Source organism: Lupinus angustifolius, chromosome LG14, assembly GCF_001865875.1.
Source record: "Lupinus angustifolius cultivar Tanjil chromosome LG14, LupAngTanjil_v1.0, whole genome shotgun sequence".
NCBI classification, from domain to species: domain Eukaryota; kingdom Viridiplantae; phylum Streptophyta; class Magnoliopsida; order Fabales; family Fabaceae; genus Lupinus; species Lupinus angustifolius.
Genome location: NC_032022.1, coordinates 371,538 through 392,464, shown reverse-complemented (window position 1 = coordinate 392,464; position 20,927 = coordinate 371,538). Strand labels below are relative to the sequence as shown.

General features: G+C 30.6%; 1 long non-coding RNA gene across 1 annotated transcript; it reads right to left on the bottom strand.

Moving 5' to 3' along the window:
• Nucleotides 7,287-8,415, bottom strand: LOC109326176. The gene is made up of 3 exons (XR_002105219.1): nt 8,308-8,415; nt 8,111-8,214; nt 7,287-7,554 (listed from the first exon to the last, which is right to left on the bottom strand). It is a non-coding gene; the product is annotated as an uncharacterized LOC109326176 (long non-coding RNA).

Here is a 20,927-nt window from a genome sequence, read left to right as displayed (position 1 = left end):
CTAATCATATTTTTTGACCCCATGGCAAGGGTCTGGACTAGAGTGTGAGGTAAAAAGTGGGCTTGACAATTTATAAAAAAATGTATTTAAAAATAATTTAAAATCTATACCGTTAAATTTTTGTCAATGACACATGACACAATCTTCATTCAGTACTTGAGAGGACATGTTCTCAGGAGTCAGGACAATGGGAAAGAACTAAAGTTCTAACTCGGATGTCATGTTAAAGTTTGTCTAAAAGACAATCAACAACTAATATGTAATTATGGATTTTCTTCCAAGTCCAACATAATTTAGTTTTCTTGATTGCTTTAGCAATATTTCTTACCTTTTTTTAAAAAAAATTTCTATTTTCTATTAATGAACGCTCTTATTATTAAAAATAAAATTGAAGAAAAATATGGCAACATGATCTCTTATTTGAAAGCCCACTGAGCTTGAAAAGAGGAAAATAGTTACATAATACTGAGGCTAAGCACTTAATTAGAATAGTTACCTAATTAAATGATCTAAAACATACATATGGCAACCACACATAGAACAAAATATAGCAGAAGACATGAAAGAGGTAAAACACAACCATATATATATGACATACCACATAATTGAAGAAAAAAAATGAGAAAGCATACCAAGCTAAGATTGATATTTTGGTATTTCTAATAAGTTATTATAATTTAGAACCGACTTTTAAACCAAAAAAAACTATAGAATTATCAAAAGTTTATAGAAAAGGTATGGAACCAAAAAGGCAACATGTAGAATTAAGTATAAGTTTTTACATGGAAATGGAACATAACATGGAGGAGAGAACCTTTCTAATGGGAGAAACTTGGGATAGTGAAGATGTTTAAACTTATAACTCATGCCACAATTATGGAGGACACAGAAGATCAGTGGAGGTGGACCTATGATATTTCAAATATATACACAGTTCAATCAACGTACTAGTTTATTTGGCAACATGATGCCATGGGCGGGGAAGATCGAAAACCTTTTAGAATGATTTGGAAGTCCTTCGCACCTTTGAAGGTTCTAACACTTGCTTGGAGGATAACATTGGATAAAATCCCAATTAAATTTAATCAAAAGCGATGTGGATCTTTTTGGAAGTAACTTGAAGTGTATCTGGTATGAAGATCGACAAGAATCCGTGAACCATTTGTTTTTTGTTAGAAGCTTTGATGGAAGCATTGGTGAAGCCTTGGTGTTTTAGTTCTTCTTTTATTATGTAGCAATTTGCCTTGTACTTAGTTAACTTAGTCTTTTTCTACTATTTCTACTTGGGCCCAGTTATAGTTATTAGTTAGGTCTAGTTACCTAAAATAGTAGTTAGTTTAGTTCTGGTTGTTATTTTCTGTTAAGACTTTCTGTTTTTAGCAACTAGTGGTGTATAAAAGGTTATTCCCTTTTTTTCTCATAAGCAATGCAATTCAGATGTATATTTCTTAAGCTCTTCTTCTCCATTTTCATATTTCTCCAAATATCAAGATGGTATCAAAGCTTCAACTCTGATTTGTCTCTCTTCCTCTCTTAATCTCCTTCCTCTTCCTTATTTCTTTCTCCCTTACTCATAAATACAAATTCTTATCCTCTCTCCCTAAACCATGGCGAATCAGAGCAACCAAACAGATCAACACAACAACCCTTATTTTCTACATCGAAGCAAAAATCCTCCTCTAATTCTTGTTACCCCTCTGCTCAATGGAAAGAATTACCCTTCATGGGTGATGGCAATGACACTTGCTTTGGACTCAAAGAATAAGCTCCAGTTAATTGATGGGAGCACTCCTCGACCATCTCTCAAAGATTCAACATATGGTCCTTAGAAAATATGTAATTTGATGATATTGTCATGGATTTAGCACTCTATTGATGAATCAATTGTCAAGTCAATATTGTGGATGGATAATATTGCTAGTGTATGGAAAGATCTAAATGAAAGTTTTGCATAGACAGATATGTTTACAATTGAAGAATTGCAATAAGAGTTTTACCATCTCAATCAAGGCAACGTAGCATATCTGAATTCTTTAGCCAATTAAAGACTTTGTGGGAAGAAATCGAGAATTTCAGACCAATCAAAGGTTGTAAGTGTGAAGTAATCTTCCCTTCTGGGACAAAATGTGGAATAATCTGTCCTTGTGGATCAATTGAGGCAGTGAGGACATATAGGGAGCAAGACTATGTAATACGTTTCTTGAAGGGTTTGAATGAACAATATGCTCATGTGAGATCTCAGATTATGCTCAATGATCTTCTTCCCACCATCAGCAAGGCTTTTTCCATGCTGATACAACAGGAAAGACAACTTAATGGTCCTGAGATTCCTTCCTTGGAACTAGAGTTCAAGGCACTTGTTGTCAATTCTTCATCTCAACAAGACTATCAGCCAAGAAACAATAATGATTATCAGTCAAGAAACAATAATGACTCTTATAACTCTAGGGGAAGAGGTGGATCTAATATCAGAGGAAGAAATGGAAGGTTTGGTGGCATTGGGAGATGGCAAGGTAACAAATATTGTACTTATTATGACAGATCGAATCACACCATATAAACATGCTTCCTCAAGCATAGGTACCCCTAGGATACCAATCTAATCGAACTGGAAAATTGGTAAGTCACACAACGAGCCTGCCCTTGGATGATCAGAGAAATGACCATTGCTCCTCTAACCAATGTCACAGGAATGATCAAGGCATTGTAAAAAATTTCAATGAGGAACAAATACAAGGAATTCTAGAATTGTTGAGCCAAAACAAATCCAGCACAAATCATGTTGCACACTCTACTATCAATACTACCATGCCATCTCCCTCTCATGTTCATGAGTTCAAAGGCTGCAACTAGATCTCATCTCATAAATTTTCTAGCCTATATTGAAACTCGGTTCCACGCCAAACTTAAGTGCCTAAGATGTGACAATGGTGTTGAGTTCTTGATGCATGATTTCCTTAATTCCAAGGGAATCAGTCACCAAAGAACTTGTGTTCAGACCCCTCAACAAAATGGAATTGTTGAGAGAAAACACCAACACATCTTGAATGTGGCCCGTGACCTTTCTTTCCAATCCCATCTGCCCCAAAAGTTGTGGAATTTTGATATTCAGCATGCCATACATCTTATAAACAGACTACCCACCCCTTTACTCAAAAACAAAACTCCCTTTGAATGTTTGTTCTCTGCATCACCTCTCATATCACACCTTAAGGTATTTGGATGTTTAGCCTATGCTATAATACCATTACATCACATAGAACTAAGTTTGATCTAAGAGCTAAAAAGATTGTTTTTCTTGGATATAAAGATGGTACAAAAGGACATATTCTATATGATCTCAAATATCATACCATTTTTATCTCTAAAGATGTCCTCTTTTATGAAACTAATTTTCCCTTCCAAACCATTCCTGACCAAAATGACTACATTACCTCCACCATTACACCTATCCCCTCAGCCAATTCCCCCCTTCTGGACACCTATACATTAGACAATGACATACATACACATATTCAATCCACTACAGATTCCAATCCTGTCCCAATCCCTGATGCAAAACAAAACATATCCCTCTTAGGCAATCTCTCAGGCCTAAATATTACCATCTCACATTCAAGATTATCACCTAAACCTTCTTGCATCTTCACCAAATCTGACCAATTCATCTTCAGGTACCTCTCATCCCCTGTTTTTTTTTCTCTCTTATACTAATTGTTATACTTCTTATAAGAGCTTCTATCTTTCCATTACCTCTCACAAAGAACCTTCATCATATACAAGCCTCTAAATTACCTTGTTGACAAGAAACAATGAACAAAGAGTTTCAAGCCCTTGCTTTTAATGACACATGGTCCCTAGTTCCTCTACCCCCAGACAAACACACCATTGGCTCTAAATGGGTGTACAAAACAAAATTTCATGCTGATGGATCCTTGGAAAGGTACAAGGCCAGACTTGTAGTAAAGTGTTATACACAAATGGAGGGAATTGACTATTTTGACACCTTCTCCCATGTGGTTAAAATTACCACAGTCAGAATGGTTTTGGCCATTGCCACTACCAAATCTTGGTACTTAGAACAGTTGGATATGAACAATGCCTTGGGTCTAAACCAACCAAGATTCCTTTTGATCATTCAGTTAAGCTTCAACTTCATCAAGGATCACCCTTCTCTGACCCTTCTTGTTATAGAAGACTTGTAGGCAAACTGTTATATCTCATCGTCACAAGGCCAGATGTTTCTTATGTTGTCCAACAGTTAAGCCTTTTCATGGCACAACCAATGGATACTCACTATAAGGTTGTTGTGTGAGTGCTTCATTATCTCAAGTCCTCTCCCTCTCAATGACTTTTCTTCTCCTCTCAGTCTTGTCTCAAACTCACTAGCTTTGCAGACTCGGATTGGGCCTGCTGTCTTGATACCAGAAAATCATTAACTGGTTTTTGTGTTTTCCTTGGAGACTCACTCATCTCATGGAAAACAAAGAAGCAAAATACAGTCAGTTGTTCATCCTCTGAGGCTGAGTATAGAGCTTTGGGCAACTTAGCTTGTGAAATCTAGTGGTTGTAGTACCTATTTGATGATTAGCATATATTCATTCCTTCTCCAAGTTCCGTTTACTGTGATAATCGATATGCTATCTACTTTGCTCACAATCCCGTTTTTCATGAACGAACCAAACACATAGAGATAGATTATCATGTGGTTCGTGAGAAAATCATAACGGGGCTCATTCACTTACTGCCTATATCCTCTTCTCAACAACTTGCTGGTATATTCACTAAACCTCTGCATTCAACATCTTTCAGTCGATTCCTCTCCAAGTTGGGTCTTTTAGATGTACATCGCTCAACTTGAGGGGGGGCGTTAGAAGCTTTGATGGAAGCATTGGTGAAGCCTTGGTGTTTTAGTTCTTCTTCTTTTATTTTGTTGCAATTTGCCTTGAAGTTAGTTAACTTAGTCTTTTTCCACTATTTCTGCTTGGGCCCATTTACAGTTATCAGTTAGGCCCAGTTACCTATTTCTGTTTGGTTTTGGTTGTTATTTTCTGTTAGGACTTTCTATATTTAGCAACTAGTGGTGTATAAAGGGTTGTTCCCTTTCTTCTCATAAGCAATGCAATTCAGATGTATATTTCTCAAGCTCTTCTTCTCCATTCTCATATTTCTCCAAATATCAACATTTTCTCTTGTAACTTCTCCTGTATAGTGTGGCAGCATGTCTACCTGTGGCTGGGGGTTGAATCAGTTTGACCATCAAGTGGGAAGACTCATTTACTACAACACTCCCTTTGGTTAAAGGTAAGAGCTTGAGAAATGTTTTTTCTTTAATTTGGATGGCTGGAATTTGGACATTCTGGATAAGTAGGAATGGTTTAAATTTTAATAACAAGGGTGTCATTATGGAGGACAACATAGATAATATCAAGCTCAAATCATGGATATGGATTGGAGGACTGAATAAGTCTGCTAACATATCTATGTATGAATGGAACTCCAACCATATTTTATGTATGTTATTGCACATAGTTCTACTTGTGGTTGGTTTAACTAATTTCTTGCAATATGTACAATTCTTGAAACTTGAAAGTAAGAATGGTTTAACTTCAACATTCTATGGGATATGTTGATATGTAGAAGAAGCTAAAGTGGTGGTAGTTGTTTCCCTCTTTGAATGTGGAAATTATGTTCAAACAACATAGATCAGGGTATTTGTCTATTTGCAGGATGGTCTTGTTTCATCAATTCCATAATGAGAAAAAAAATGTATGCAGTAATAGTATAAGAGTCTTTTTACAGTGTCAATGCATTATCTATTAGTCACTTTCAATCATGATTGACTTTTAAATAAAAGTAATTCAAATGAATGGTGGATCCGTGAATGATGCACTGACTGTATATAAATTTTTACACTGTAACTTTAAATTATTCACATCATGGACGTATGGTTGCATTTGTATGCTAGTGATGTCAACTCTGAACTATTTAAGATTAAGTTACAAATACAAAAAGGCTCAAGTAAAATGAAGGATTTTGAAACTTACAATGCCAGGGGTCACGTTTGTACATAGCAACACATTTGTGATTTGCCCCTAATGAAAAGAAATCATAGATGACAATAATCATGACCAAAGGAATTAACACCAAGGTGATAAACCCAACCAAAATATTCAAATACTTTGTTCTCTTTATTGCATCTTTTTTTTTTTTTTTTTGTATAATCAGGGGTATCTCCTCACTCTTTAGGTATAAAATTAATGTATGATTGTCTACCCCAACAAGTGACACTCACATCTTCTTCATATGATGATGATTCACTTATCACTAAGGCTGTGTCAATTGGATTCTTCCTTATTAGTTATAGAGATAGATTGATTAGATCTCAATGAGAGGTAGAAAAAATAAAGGAAAATGGACATTGCACCAATTTCTATCTTCCTATTATTATTATTTTGCCTTAATTTCTCCAAAATAGCATGTTAATAGGCATGCCTTCAAGCCCTCTATAGTGACCTACTTGCTTAGTTTGGTGTTTTTCCGACCAAAAAAAGATATGTTCCTTGTTTGTACACATAGCATGCTTGAGCTGGGCCTCATTGTCTAGTGCATGTAATATCTTTAATTAATTTTTTAGGTTTATTTTTGAAAAAATAAATTGTTGAATTGTTTTCACTTATGTCGTTAGTAAATTTGTTAAGTGCTTATATGTGAAATATAGGCCTCCATTATTGATGCCACAAATGAGTAGTTATTTTTGCAACACAAGTGAGTGGTTGTGTTTCTATCTTAACAATGATAGAGTATCAATATATAATTAAAATTAAGAAAAAATTAGTACTTTAATCTCTAATCATCTTAATTAGGACATGATTTGCGTCTAAATATGTTACCATTTGTAGTGATAAGATAGAAACTTCATTTTCTACAGTTCTTATCACAATTGCTGTATACCATACTACACATGCATTTTAAGGTCCCTATTAGCACTCTGAAACATGTTAATCCTATTGCTTCAAAAGAGCTAATCCAAATCATAGTATAAGTCCTAATAAAAAGGTTGGAAATTGGTAAACAAAATGACACTTTTTTACCATTGCCTATATTTGATGTTCAGCCATATAGCATCAAGCATACAATGCTATCTCTCACAAATCAACAATTTAGTCTTCAACTTTAAAAGTTTGTATGAAAAATATTATTTCTAGTGAAATAACAGCTTAAATTTTCCACATAACTTCTGATAATAAGCTATTTTGAATGTAAAGTAAGCTAATACAAACTCTAAGAGGAATCAGAAAGTAAAATGAAATACCAACACAACAGCATCAAGTCAAAATCACTATCACAATTCCAAATCAACAGCAAAACAACAAGTTATAGAAAAGCTCTACAATGATCCCTCGATGTAAACACATGATCAAAGCTACAACCTTTCCATCTTTCATAACATTCTACAAAACAAATAAAAAAAACTTGAAATCTGAATGGCATGACCCACCATCTTAAAATCCAAGCTTGGTGCGGCGCCAATGCCTACGTTTAGCATTGTACCTGATCACAGATTACAAAAAATTGGTAAGACAACAATATATTTATTTTTAAAGGAGTTATCTGCAAAGAGATCCCATACAAGTTTCCAAACAATCTTGTTAACAACAAGGTTATCAAAGATCCACTTAGACCACCAAAATCACAATATTACCAAAAAATGTAGGAAATTACGGTTCGACACCGAATAACAATTAAGTTTTCAAATTGCAGACCACATCGGTGAACATCATAACCACATCACACCACAATTACGGTTTGACACCAAATAACAATAAGGCTGTCACGTCGGACTTGCAACAAATTCAAAAATACTTCTTTGATCACAAAATATTCACACTACAATGGACACAATCCACATCGCAATAGTCAGAATGATCGCAACCACTTTAACCACAATCATGACCGCAGTTTAAAACAGTGACAACGACATCACAGCTATAATTGTGGTTTCGTACGACAATTTAAAATCTTAATTTAAAACCTAGATTAAAACATAGTACTATGTGCTACACAGTAATCTGAAATTTCTAGGAAGAGATATTAAAGTTAAGAAAACCTGATAGTGTTGTCGGTTCTCATACGGATCCAATAAGGGATAGGCCTATTCTGCCTTATCTTCTTTGCAAGTTTCTTCTTGATCCTGAAGGTCTTGTGAGAAGGCTACACAAAAATTCAAATTCAAAATTAACAATGTTAGAATGAATAATAAGTTCTAAGTAAGATAACAGAAACTGAATTGAGATTCTACGTTACCATTTTGAACACCGAGAAGAAGGAATCGCAGAAGGTGTAGAAGCAGATTCACCAAACTTTTTCTGAAAATGAAACCCTAATTGCTTGTGATTGCTGCTTTTACAGTGACTCAGGCTTGTGCATTGGCTTGGAATTGGACCGGGTTTTGTTTATTGGGCTTTATAGTCCAATAATACATAACAGTCTTTAATTATCACCTATGAAATCAAAATGAGTACAAAAAATGATTTTTTATACCATTATTTATATTTAATAATTATTGACTCTTATATAAGTAATACAAATACAAATAAATGATAAATAATATATTGATTATACATAAATTTTTATATAGATAGTGTATATATATTACAATAAAAAATAATTGTGTGTATAATATATGGGTTCTTCTCTAATAAGAGGTCTAATAAATTTTTCTATTCACAAATGCACTTTTTAATTTAAATCTTATTAGTTCATCATTATAGTGTGTCACATATGTATCTCTTTTGAAATAAAATATATTGCATACCTATATGCCAAAGAGAATCCACACTCCCAAAATATATCTTGTAAAATTGAGTTTTTATTAATTTAATTTTATAAAATTGGTTTTTTACTAATAATTAATTATTTTATATTTGAATGCTTTAGTTTTGAAAATGTATTACCTTTATTTCTACTAGCACGTTGTCACACATTTCATGTCATTCACAACATATTCTTATTTGATGTACTAAGAATTCAATCTTTATATATTTCATTTTGAAGAATCAAAATATCTTTTTGTATTATATGTACTTTATATTATAATTTTTTGTATTGGTTGTATCTTATATTATAATTTTTTCTCTTAATTAGAATGTCAAATTTAGAAGAATGGTTTTAACTTATAACCAATGTATTGGTGGTTACTTAAAATATATGATCTTTTTGTATAAATTAAAAATATTAACTAAAATAGGAAAGTATAAATTACTCAATAATGGTAGTTACATCATCAAGTGGGGCCCTATTTAGTTGTTTTTGTTATATCGGAAAACAAAACAACAACTAGAACAATGGTAGTTGGACATAGAGTCAACAAACATATTGCGTATGATGAAAGTCCACTTATCGATCCTCTTAAAGTAGGCGACGAATATGATCAACAACTTGGGTAACCCTCCAAGATAGTCATCTAAACATTTAGATATTATATGGATGGTGGAGGCTTACATATTTTCACTTTGAGAAAGTGAAATTTTGTGGTTTTAATGTTTATCATTTATTTTAATAGTCTACTTTAAATGGACATGTTTAAGACTAAAAATTTAATTATATTTTAGATATATTTTTTGAATTAAAATTTCACATATAATTATATTCGTTACTTGAAATAATATAATATAAATATTAGTGTGTAATATAATTAAATATGCCATTTAGTTACGTTGAATAGCTCATTTAGATGACTTAAAGTTTGATTTATTAAATTAAATAGACTTTTTAAAGAACTTGAGCCTGATCTCTTTGTATAAAAAACTTAACCTAATTTGATATATCATAAAGTATATAATATATCTCTCATAGACGACCTAACATGTTTTCACACCAACTTATACTAGTCTTAAGTGGGGCTATTTATTATTGAGGAGGAAACTAGATTCAATTCTTACCTCTTGAAAATCTAAAGTAGTCTGGTCTATGATCTATGATTGTTGTTGTGACCATTTACACTAGTTCAATTTCATCCTATGGAGCCATGAACTAAACCAATTCTATCAATGGCAGATCGAGTTGGTAGTTTCAAAATAATTGTGGTCTTTCATATTCAAGTAAACAATAGAAATTTTTGTTACATTTTTCATAAAGGGAAAGGAAAATATTAAAAGAATGAATACAACATCTCAAAAAATTCAGGGATAGAAATGGAAAAAACAGAAAAAAAATAGGAATAAATATTTAGAGATTGTTGAATCCATAAAGACTTGCTTGATACTAGTCTTTCAACTACAAATTTCTATTTTAAGTTGGTTTTAAAAATGGTTTTGATTTATTTATTTGATTAACTAATTGATTAAACTATTTGGAATAAAGATGTTGTGATCGAACTTTAGTGATCACCATCAATACATTTGATTCATCAATACTAATTTATCTAGCTATGATTCTTTTACAACAAGAGACGTTAATGGTACTAAATGTTAACGTCTTAGTCATTTTAATAGCTCATAAAGTAAAGATCCATGTCTAGTAAGTTTACTCATTAAAATATCTATATGTCTTGTAACTACAATAATATGGTGAAGATATATGATTTAGTATGTCTCTATGTCTAGCAACAATGTTAACAAATTTGAGAGTTATTTAGTTATTGAATTAACTCTATGTCTAGTAATCAAAACAACAACATGTACTGTGACTAATTGATATAAATCCATGTCTGACAATTATATCAATATGATGAGTTGATAAAGTCATAATTACAATGAGGATTTCTCCACATATTTACATTCACAAAATCATACAAAAAGGGGATTAATTTTAAAGTAAACATTAAGCATGTAAACATCTAATAAAAAATAGTAAAATTAATTTGAATCAAAGTGTATACATCAAAATCATATTATATGTGACACCAACATGGAAGAGATTTAGCTACACATTATCATGATAACTAAACACAAAGATACAAAGAGAAAAAACTAAGTTCATAGGAGGAAGAATTTACTCCACAAACAACATAGATTGACTCTCTGTAAGAAAAGTTTGTACAAACTAAGATTGTTAGGATATTTGAAATATGTTATTATATGAACTCTCACATTGCCTAACATTAGAATAAAATAGAATATCAATATTATGTATTGAACTTAAGTCCCTTATTGTAATGTGCATCATATATAAGCACTAAATATAAACACTTCATGAGCACTTAGGTCCATGGGCGTGCTATGACTTGTAATCTTTATTCTCTAATAATATATTGGTAGTCGCTTAGTGCTCACAGGGACGTAGACACAATTGACCGAACCTCGTTACCAAATTCTCTTGTTTTTTCTCTTCTATTTATTTTATGCACTTTATTTTATTTTTTGTGGTCAATGCTGTACAACAATCACTTCTGCTACACCAACAAAGATAAAAAAAGATGAAAACAAGGATGGTCATTTTGTAAAAAATTGTATGGGTAATTTTGTAAAAATATTATCTTTTTTCTAAAAAAAAAATAGAAACTATTATAAAATTATTAAGGTAGTACCACTTGAAGACCCATGTTAATTGAATTTTTTCTTATAATTTATAAGCAGATATACCATTTTTTCTTAAAGTTATCGCAAACAAAGTTCAAAGAAACTAAGAAAAGAGGAGTATTATATGACATTATGAGTCCATAGACTTTGTCAATGATGACAATGATATTTATTCATATTTTCATTCATCTATCTCTAGGATAATTTTAGAGTTATGATCAATCAAAAGATGTATCCCTAAATCAATAGTGATTAATACATAAATAGTGCATTATTAACTGAATTAGTAATGATTAATACATAAATTATTCTCTCATTGACAAATCATCATTATCCATTATTTTTTTACTATTTAGCCCTATAATAACCGTGCCTATTGACCAAAATTTATTAAGTTGACCAACATATGACAACGATTAAAATGAAGAGGGAAACATAGTTATTATTAACATTGTTAATGTTTTATAATGTTGAGTGATGGTTCCTCACTAAAGCAATGAGTTTAGTGGAGTAGTAGGTAAACATCTTGCATTGTTTTTGTCCTTTCGTTATCTTGGTGTATCTTAAAAGTAGTACATTCATGTTGGGGCTGCTGAATGATGATGTATATTGGTCAAATTATTGGTTATCTTGTCCTTTCCAATGAGGAAAACAATAAGAATTTCACATTAAACACATATGTCCAAGATGGACACAGATCACCTGTCCCTATTTCTGTCCTATTTTCCTGTCCCGGCCAATAAAAAATTGACATTTCATTAAAAAAGAAAAATTTAAAAACTTAAAGTAACATATGTGCATTATTTGAAAAAATCATGTTGGCTTGAGACATGGGGACACACTGATTTTGAGACAGGTGATCCCCATTCGTCCAAGATAGACCAATGATGTTTGCTTCTATGCGCCTTGTTCAAAATTTGTCAATTTGCATGCCATGCATTAAATACTTTTATGCACCTTGATTCCAGGTAACAAATACTTTTTTATAGCCATTAATATATGAAGGTAATATATATGTATTGTGAGTGTAAAAAATTATACAAAGTCAGTACATCATTCACCATTCATTTATATTGTTTTTGTAAGAATCAATGATGATTAAAAATGAATGGTGAATGATAAACTAATAATGTATAAATCTTTTGCATCGTTAAAGATACATTTTTTCTCTTAATATATATTGTCTTGTCCACATTATTCAGGATAGTGTCATCTTAACGAAAGTAAAGTAAATTAATTTCTATTAAAAAACATATTATCATAATTTTAAATAAATTGGCTATTTTTCAGTTACAAAAAAAATGGAGTGATAAAAATTAGTAAATATAAAGGATTTATGTTCGATTTCATAGGTTTATAAACTAATTAAAAATATAAGGAGATTCAATGCATTAGAATTTGAAGAGAGTAGATATATGAAAACTTACCTATAAAAGTGGATTGACTTTTTTGAAACCAAGTGCAAATATTTAATCATGTTGTTGCAATTAAATATTGAATTTTTAAATTTAAAATGTGTTAAGTTAGTGTTTTTTATTTAGAGCATGTAGTGTGAGATGGATTGTTTTGTTTAGTGTTGGCAATTTGGCACTTGGAAGTTGGTTACGACGTAACAACCGACACTGGTTTTACTTTTTTCTCTTAGTTTTTGTAATAATAGTGTAATACTAAGTTGTAATTTCAATTTTAGTTTTCCCCTTACTAATTCCTAATAAAAAAAAGAGAATAAATTATTTCCTCGTACCAGAAGATAATTTATCTCCTTTAGTCAACAAAAGTATGATATATGTACTATTTTATTTAATTTTAGAAATATTTTTGTAGAAAATGATCAAACATGACATATGTCATGATTTTATTGGCTTAAGAAATAATTTATCTCCTTATACCAAAAAATACTTTATTCTTCTACTAAAATCATGACATATTTATTATTTAATCTTTTTTCTCAAAAATATTTTTAAAACTGAACAAAACAGTACATATATTATACTTTTATTAGTTAGAAATGATAATTTATCTCATGATACGATGATATTCTTTATTCTCTATATTATTTATGTATAAAAAAATCAAACAAGATATAATTACAAACAAAATTTCAATGGAGATTGATTCTCTCTGTTTTTTTTAAATGAGATAAATTTAAAGATATTAAAGTTTATGTGTGATTGAGATTTAAGACACATGTCCACTCCATTAATATTTTTAAAGTAAAAAAAACTCGAACTGATATCATGCTATCTTTTATGCTAATTATATAATTTGAGGAAGGTTAACCAGTTTTTTAAGGACAACAGTTAACACAGTAAATATATAAAGTTTTGACTAGATATTTTGTATAATAGAAATTATGATGTTTTTTTTTTCATTTTTGAATTTCCTAATTATTGTACTTATGACAATCCTTAACCTGACCAATATAATATTTATGAATGCAACCTTAATCCTCTCAATGTAAAAAAATCTAGAGGCATTATTATTTTCCAACACATTACTCTAAAAAGATGAAGTCTCTGTGTGATTAAGACATATTCAACGACATTAATATCCATGAAAGTAGAAAATGTTGAATTAATATTAGAATATATTTTTGACTAATTATCACTGTATTGTTCAAATTAACAATGTGAAATGTACTAAGTTCAACATTCCTAGTATTGTGGTTGAGGAGATAAACTAAAATTATATATTAGAGTCAAGTGCCTTTTTATAGTTTGCACCAATTAGAAGCATCTCATGGGTCTTAAGCACATAATATTAGGTTGAGATACTAGGATTTATATATGTATTTGAGAAACTTAATTGGGGTGCTAGAACTTGTAATCTTTATTCTCTAATAATATATCAGCAGACATTAAATGCTCTTGAGAACGTAGGCAAAATTACTCAAACCTCGTTAACAAAATATATTGTCTTGTTCTTTTATATTTCTTATATGCCATTGATTTCATTGTTTATAGCCAATGCAATTCGTTCAAAGCATATTGGTAGATGATTCTAAACTCATTGTCAAATTCATGGTGGATAAGTTCAATGGATTTGGTAATTTTGGGTTGTGGCAAATGGGGTAAAGAATGTTTTTGCTAGGGAAGGTTTGTTAAAGGTACTACGTGGAGATAAACCAGATGAGTTGAAGAAGAAGAAAACACATCGAGACAATGGTGGGGACTAGAGTCGTGTTGAACCGAGAACCCCATAAATCCATGTATTAGATTAAGACCTAAGTGGATATGTGGACCTAGTTAGAAATATGGATCCATATGGAGATAGGGACCCATGTGGAGATACGACTTAGGTGGAGCATCATGCTCTTAAATAGGTGGAGCATCACGCTCTTAAACAGGTGCTAGCAATATCTCTTTAACTATTGGAGATGACAATCTCATATGAGATGAGAAGTGATATATCCTTATGGAATTTTTGTGGCACCATGAAAAAAGATGTTAATTGCTAGCAGATCCACAAGATCACATGGACACTTATTGAATTTGATGTATAGTTTATCATGGACATTGACTTGGATGCTAAGACATAACACATGTATTGGTAGACATGTAGGGTGCATTGCGAGCATTGGTTGACATTGATGCAAGGCTTATGATGCAATATACTCATTTAGGTGGAGTATGATAGGTCTTTGAATTATGATTGTTGGTTTGTTCAATGTTGGCATATGTTGAGGCTTTCAATTAATCTTCACGACCCAGCTCGACTGAGTATTGAAGAGAGTGGTTTGGTGAATATTGATTTAGAAGTTTGATAAGATCGAAATACTTTATAAGAATGAAGATCTAGGTGGTGTGTTCGATTAGACGGCGGTACAAGAAGCTCAAGTATAATTTTGGAGAGCTAGATTATTGATAATATTTCAAGGATACTCGGAAATATTTATGTTGAACGAGGCATGATCTTATGTGGTAGAGTTGTTAACAAGAGTTAAGCATTTACATGGTGGAGAAAGCGAACATTCTCTAAAGTGAAGATTGTTGCGTATATTTCCCAATGAGTGGGATAATCATCTATTTCAAGCATTGCAAAGATTGTTGGAAATGTTTGAAATATATTATTATAAGAAGCTTCACACTGTCTATGATTGGAATGAAGGAGAGAAATCAATGTTATACATTGTTAAAATGGTAGGAGACATTGACAAATCTTTTTTATGAACAAGAAAGATGAGACATTCATGAATGAGAAAGATAAGAAAAGCTTAAAGCTTGAAAAAGAAGAAAGAATGAGAAAGAATAGAATCATAGCTTTAATGGATTGGATAATATTTATCCTGATAATATTGAATTGAATGAGTGATAGTTTACAATGAAAGTAAACTATATATACATTTAAACAAAGCTTAACTAACTAAAACCACTAAAACTAACTATAACTATAACTAGCCTAATACAATATCAACTCAAATACTAAAATATAGTTCAAAATATATTTCAACAGCCCCTCAAGCTGGAACGTATCATGCATTCCAAACTTGAAATAATTGTGCTGAACATGATCATATACTCTAGTACCTGCTCTAGTTGGTGAGTGATCCTTATCTCTCAGTCTTGAAATCTGAATATGAAACAATATTGACGCTTAACTACCATAGGCAGAAGCAACTTCATCCAAATCTTAACCATCTATTTTGATAGAAGCTTAACCAACCAAACCAACCATAATGAATGAAAGAAAGAAAAATGGGTCTTAAGCTCTGATACCATGTTAAAATGGTAGAGTCATGCATGAATCTTGATAAAGCAAGAAATAAAGAATGAGAAAATCATTCATTGAATGATTATTGAATTGAATTGAAAAAGTGAGTCAATATGACTTATTTATACAAGAGAAAAGAGAAAAACAAGAAAACTTGTAAAACAAGCAACTAACACAAACCTAACTAGCTAATTCCTAATTTCCTAACCAACAATCATCTTCCAAAAATAACATCTAAAATATCTTTAATATCCCCCCTCAAGCTGACGAGTGAAAATTCTGAACTCCCAACTTGGAATTGATTTGAAGCAATAACAACTTTTAACCATCAATGATAGAAGCTATATCATCAAATACTTAACCATCCATGACAGAAGCTATATCTTTGCTTAACCACCATGAACATAAGCTAATCATCCAATGCTTAACCATCCATGACAGAAGTTATATCTGAGCTTAACTACCATGGACAGAAGCGAACCAACCATTGATGATGAAAGAGAGAAAATGGATCAAAATCTTGATCCTAAAATGATGTTTCAATAATATGAAAACACACTATAATGATTTTGTGTATATGAGAGAGGTAAGAAATAGAGTATGAATGAAATAGATGTAATTGGCAGTAGGCAAAGGACACATTATTGTACTAGTAAATATCAAGAAACTAAAAGAACCGTCCAAGAATAACTTTTGCACGGTTGCAAAATTTTGAAGATAGATGTATCATCTATTTTAGAAATTTAATAATGGAGTTGGGGTTTGTAAGGAAGACATCACCCAACTCTGCAAGTTACCATATGTTGAAAAGAAACATTGGATGTTGAAGAACCAACACTGGAGCCGTTACTACAATAGATCAAATTATTTTGAGGACACCTTGAAAGATAGTATGTCCTAGTTAAAAGCACCACATCCAGTTCTTGCATAAAGGTGTTCATCCAGAAATATTTGGCAATAATTTGAAGATTGAGAGCATTCTTTTAGATGGTAGTTTCAATGCAAAAGGTAGTGAATGCAGTATTCCATTGTCATTCAAGAAAGTTGAAAATAAGCAAGAGAAGAAAATATGCAAGAGAAGCTCCAGGCAAAGCAAAAAAAAAAGACAAGTTGAAAGTACCAATCAATGTAGAAAAGAAACGCTTATCAGAAACTACATCGCCAAAATCCACTAATGCAAATTCTCCATTAGAAACAAGAAGATCAACTCTTAAGGCAGAAATGAGGGAAGTTCCAAAGAATCTACCAATCAAATAAATCAAGATAGTCTTGCCACATGCAACATTGTCACCTATTGGAAGCAAGATAACACTAAAGAAGGCCATTGAGATGAAAAAGAAAGCACCACCATGTTCTTGATTGAAGTTTTCCATGAAGGATTCATGGAACCATAAACGAAAACTATCAAAAGATAATTATGCTCTAATACCATGTTAAAATGGTAGGAGACATTGACAAATATTTTTTATGAACAAGAAATACGAGAAATTCATGAATGAGAAAGATAAGAAAAACTTAAAGCTTGAAGAAGAAGAAAGAATGAGAAAGAATAGAATAATAGCTTTATTGAATTGAATAACATTTCTCCTCATCATATTAAATTGAATGAGTGATAGTTTACAATGAAAGTAAACTATATATACATTTAAACAAAGCTTAATTAACTAAAACTACTAAAACCACTAAAACTAACTCTAACCATAACTAACCTAATACAATATCAATCCAAATACTAAAATATAGTTCAAAATATATTTCAACATACATTAGACTTAAACTCCTTCTTATAACTAGCACCAATTAGAAACACCATATAAGTCTTTGGCACATAATATTGGGTTGAGATACTAAGATTTATATATGTATTCTATAAACCTAATTTGACGTGTTTGAGTTTATAATTCATATATATAATAATATATCAATAGACACTAAATACTTTTGAGAAGTAGATATAATTGGTCAAATATAATTAACAATCTTTTTATCTTCTTCTATTATATTTATCATTTATCCTTTATTTGATTATTAGCAACCAATATGATGCAACAATTGCTTCTAAGTAAAAATATATTAAATTGAGAATAATATTTGAAGTTAGTTACAACTAAGAGTGGAAACAAACTAAACTCTTTATCCATGACCTTATACCTAACCTATGTTAATGTGGACTGAACCTTTTTATTAAACATGTTACACTCAAGCTTCTCAAAAACATATTTAACATAAATAGCACAAACCCATATTTTTTAAAAAGCTTATTAAACCTAACAAATTAACCTATACAACTTTATCATATATTTATATTAATTATATAATATGTTCATACAATAAATAAGAAATATGTTAATCCTATAGGTAATTTGGCTAGTTGTTGTTATTATATTTGTTAATTTTAAGATATACTTGTTACACTTAGACGGCAATTTATTTAAATCACAACATGACATATTTCTATCTTAGTTATAACTTTGAATGATTCCATAATCATAATAATAAGTACATACCTTGTCCATTTCATATATTTACTAAATTGTTAAATAGATTTTATTATATAAATAATATAATTAAATTTAAAACTAAAAACTAGTTACTACAAATAAGTAAAAAAAAAACTAAACAACCTGAGCAAGACATTAAGTAGAAAAGTCTAAAATCATAAATTGTCGTCTTCATAAGGGGGACATCTTAGTATCCTCAAAATTATACCACTTTATATATACATGTACATTATTAGTCAAAAAATATATATTTAATTATTAAAATTTTAATTTAAATATATTTTTAACTGATAAAAAACGATGATAAATAGAATGACATACACAATATTAATAATCAAAATCATAGACTTTATATCTCTTTGGACCCGATATTAATTAGAGTGTAAATCTATACATTATTATTAAGATTATATATAAACACTACATTATCTATCACTTATTTGGATTTCTGAAGTCAATTTTGATTAAATTTGGATGGTAGATAATACAATAACAGTATATAAAACTCATATGCTGTCAATATATTCATATTTTTCTAATTCAATTAACCCGAGGATACCTTGATATCTCCTTAAATTAATTTTAATTATATCCAAATTTCTTAAACTTTCAAATTTACATTAATTGTATTTCTTTACAGATTTCTTAAGGGTTAGTTTGGGTGTTCTATTTTAGAGGGGAATGAATGGAAATATAAGGTTTGGGAGTCATCGTACACTTTCATTATGAATATACTATTTGGACTTGTCTTCACAGACTTGTTTTCACATTATATCATATTTTGTGTAACTTAATTACATTTGTCATAATTTTTTTAAGAAATTACACTTATCTCTCTTACAGAGTTTGTAGTTTGTGTATGTTTAAAAAAATTGAACGAATGATTTATGTAATTTCACTAAAATACTCGTGTGATGTTAGTGTGATTTACTTTTAATTATATTCATTATAATTGTTATTATGATATTGGTGTAATAGTAATTTCTAAAACGTTAGAGTATATGCTAAAGAGCAATGAAATATTTTGATTAAAAACTTTCCATCTTTGTTAATCTAGTCACTAACTTGCATTTTAGGGGACAATACCTCATCTTAGTCGACAATGACAGTAATTAATAATTGAAGCAGTGTTATAAAACTCGGCTCGAACCGGCCGGTCAGACCGGTTCAACCATGAACCGGTCATCTAACCGGTTCGAGTCTCTCATCTAACTGGTTTTGTATTAAAATTGGCTTGATTCAGTTAGTTTAAGCGTAAAACTGATGATTTGGATGATCAGACCGGTTAGACCGGCCGAGTCAATCAAAATTAAAAAAAAATAACCAAATTGATGAGGTGAAAAGTCAAATATTTTTAATTTATATGTAATTATGTTTGTCACTTGTTATCTTACGTTATAACCAAATCTTTGTTGTTTAATTAAATTTTAAATTTATTGTACATTTTTGTTGTAGTTAAAGTATAATTTATATATTATTTGATAATGTTTTCAACTTGCTTGTGTCATTTTATAGTATTAAAATTTTCTTTATTGGTTTTTTAATTAGGTACACTAATGTTTTTAAATTTTGAGTATACAATTATTAAATATTGTTATACAGTATCATTAATTTTTAGAATTTTAATGTAAACCGAGTTAACCGGTCCAACCATTGACCCAGTGGTTGGACCAGTAACTCATTGACCCAATACCCGGACCGAGTCATTAACCGATCCGAGTTTAATAACACTGAATTGAAGGGCGAAAAAATTGGTTTCTTATGATGACATTAATTAAATTCAGAAAACTAATGTCCTTGTGATCTCTAAAATCGTGGGATTCTTAAAAGAATTTATTTTTGGAAATTATATTTCTTTAAATATATTCCTTTTGCAAGCATCTTAAATAACAAAAACATTTAATATGACATGATAACATAATCATACCAAGATTCTATAGGAGATTTTTCTTTGTTATTCACAAGTCACATAATTTCAAACTCAATCATCAAACCTTACTTTTAACCCAAAAAAGATAAGAGAAAAAAATACATTATTATTATGTCATTACCATTCATGTTTTAATTATTATTTATTATTGACTATTCGAAAAAATATAAATGTAATGTGTTGAGCATACAAAATCTTATGTACATAACTATTACACTCAAAAGGTAAACCTTTTGATCATAAACATGATTGAAATCATTTGAA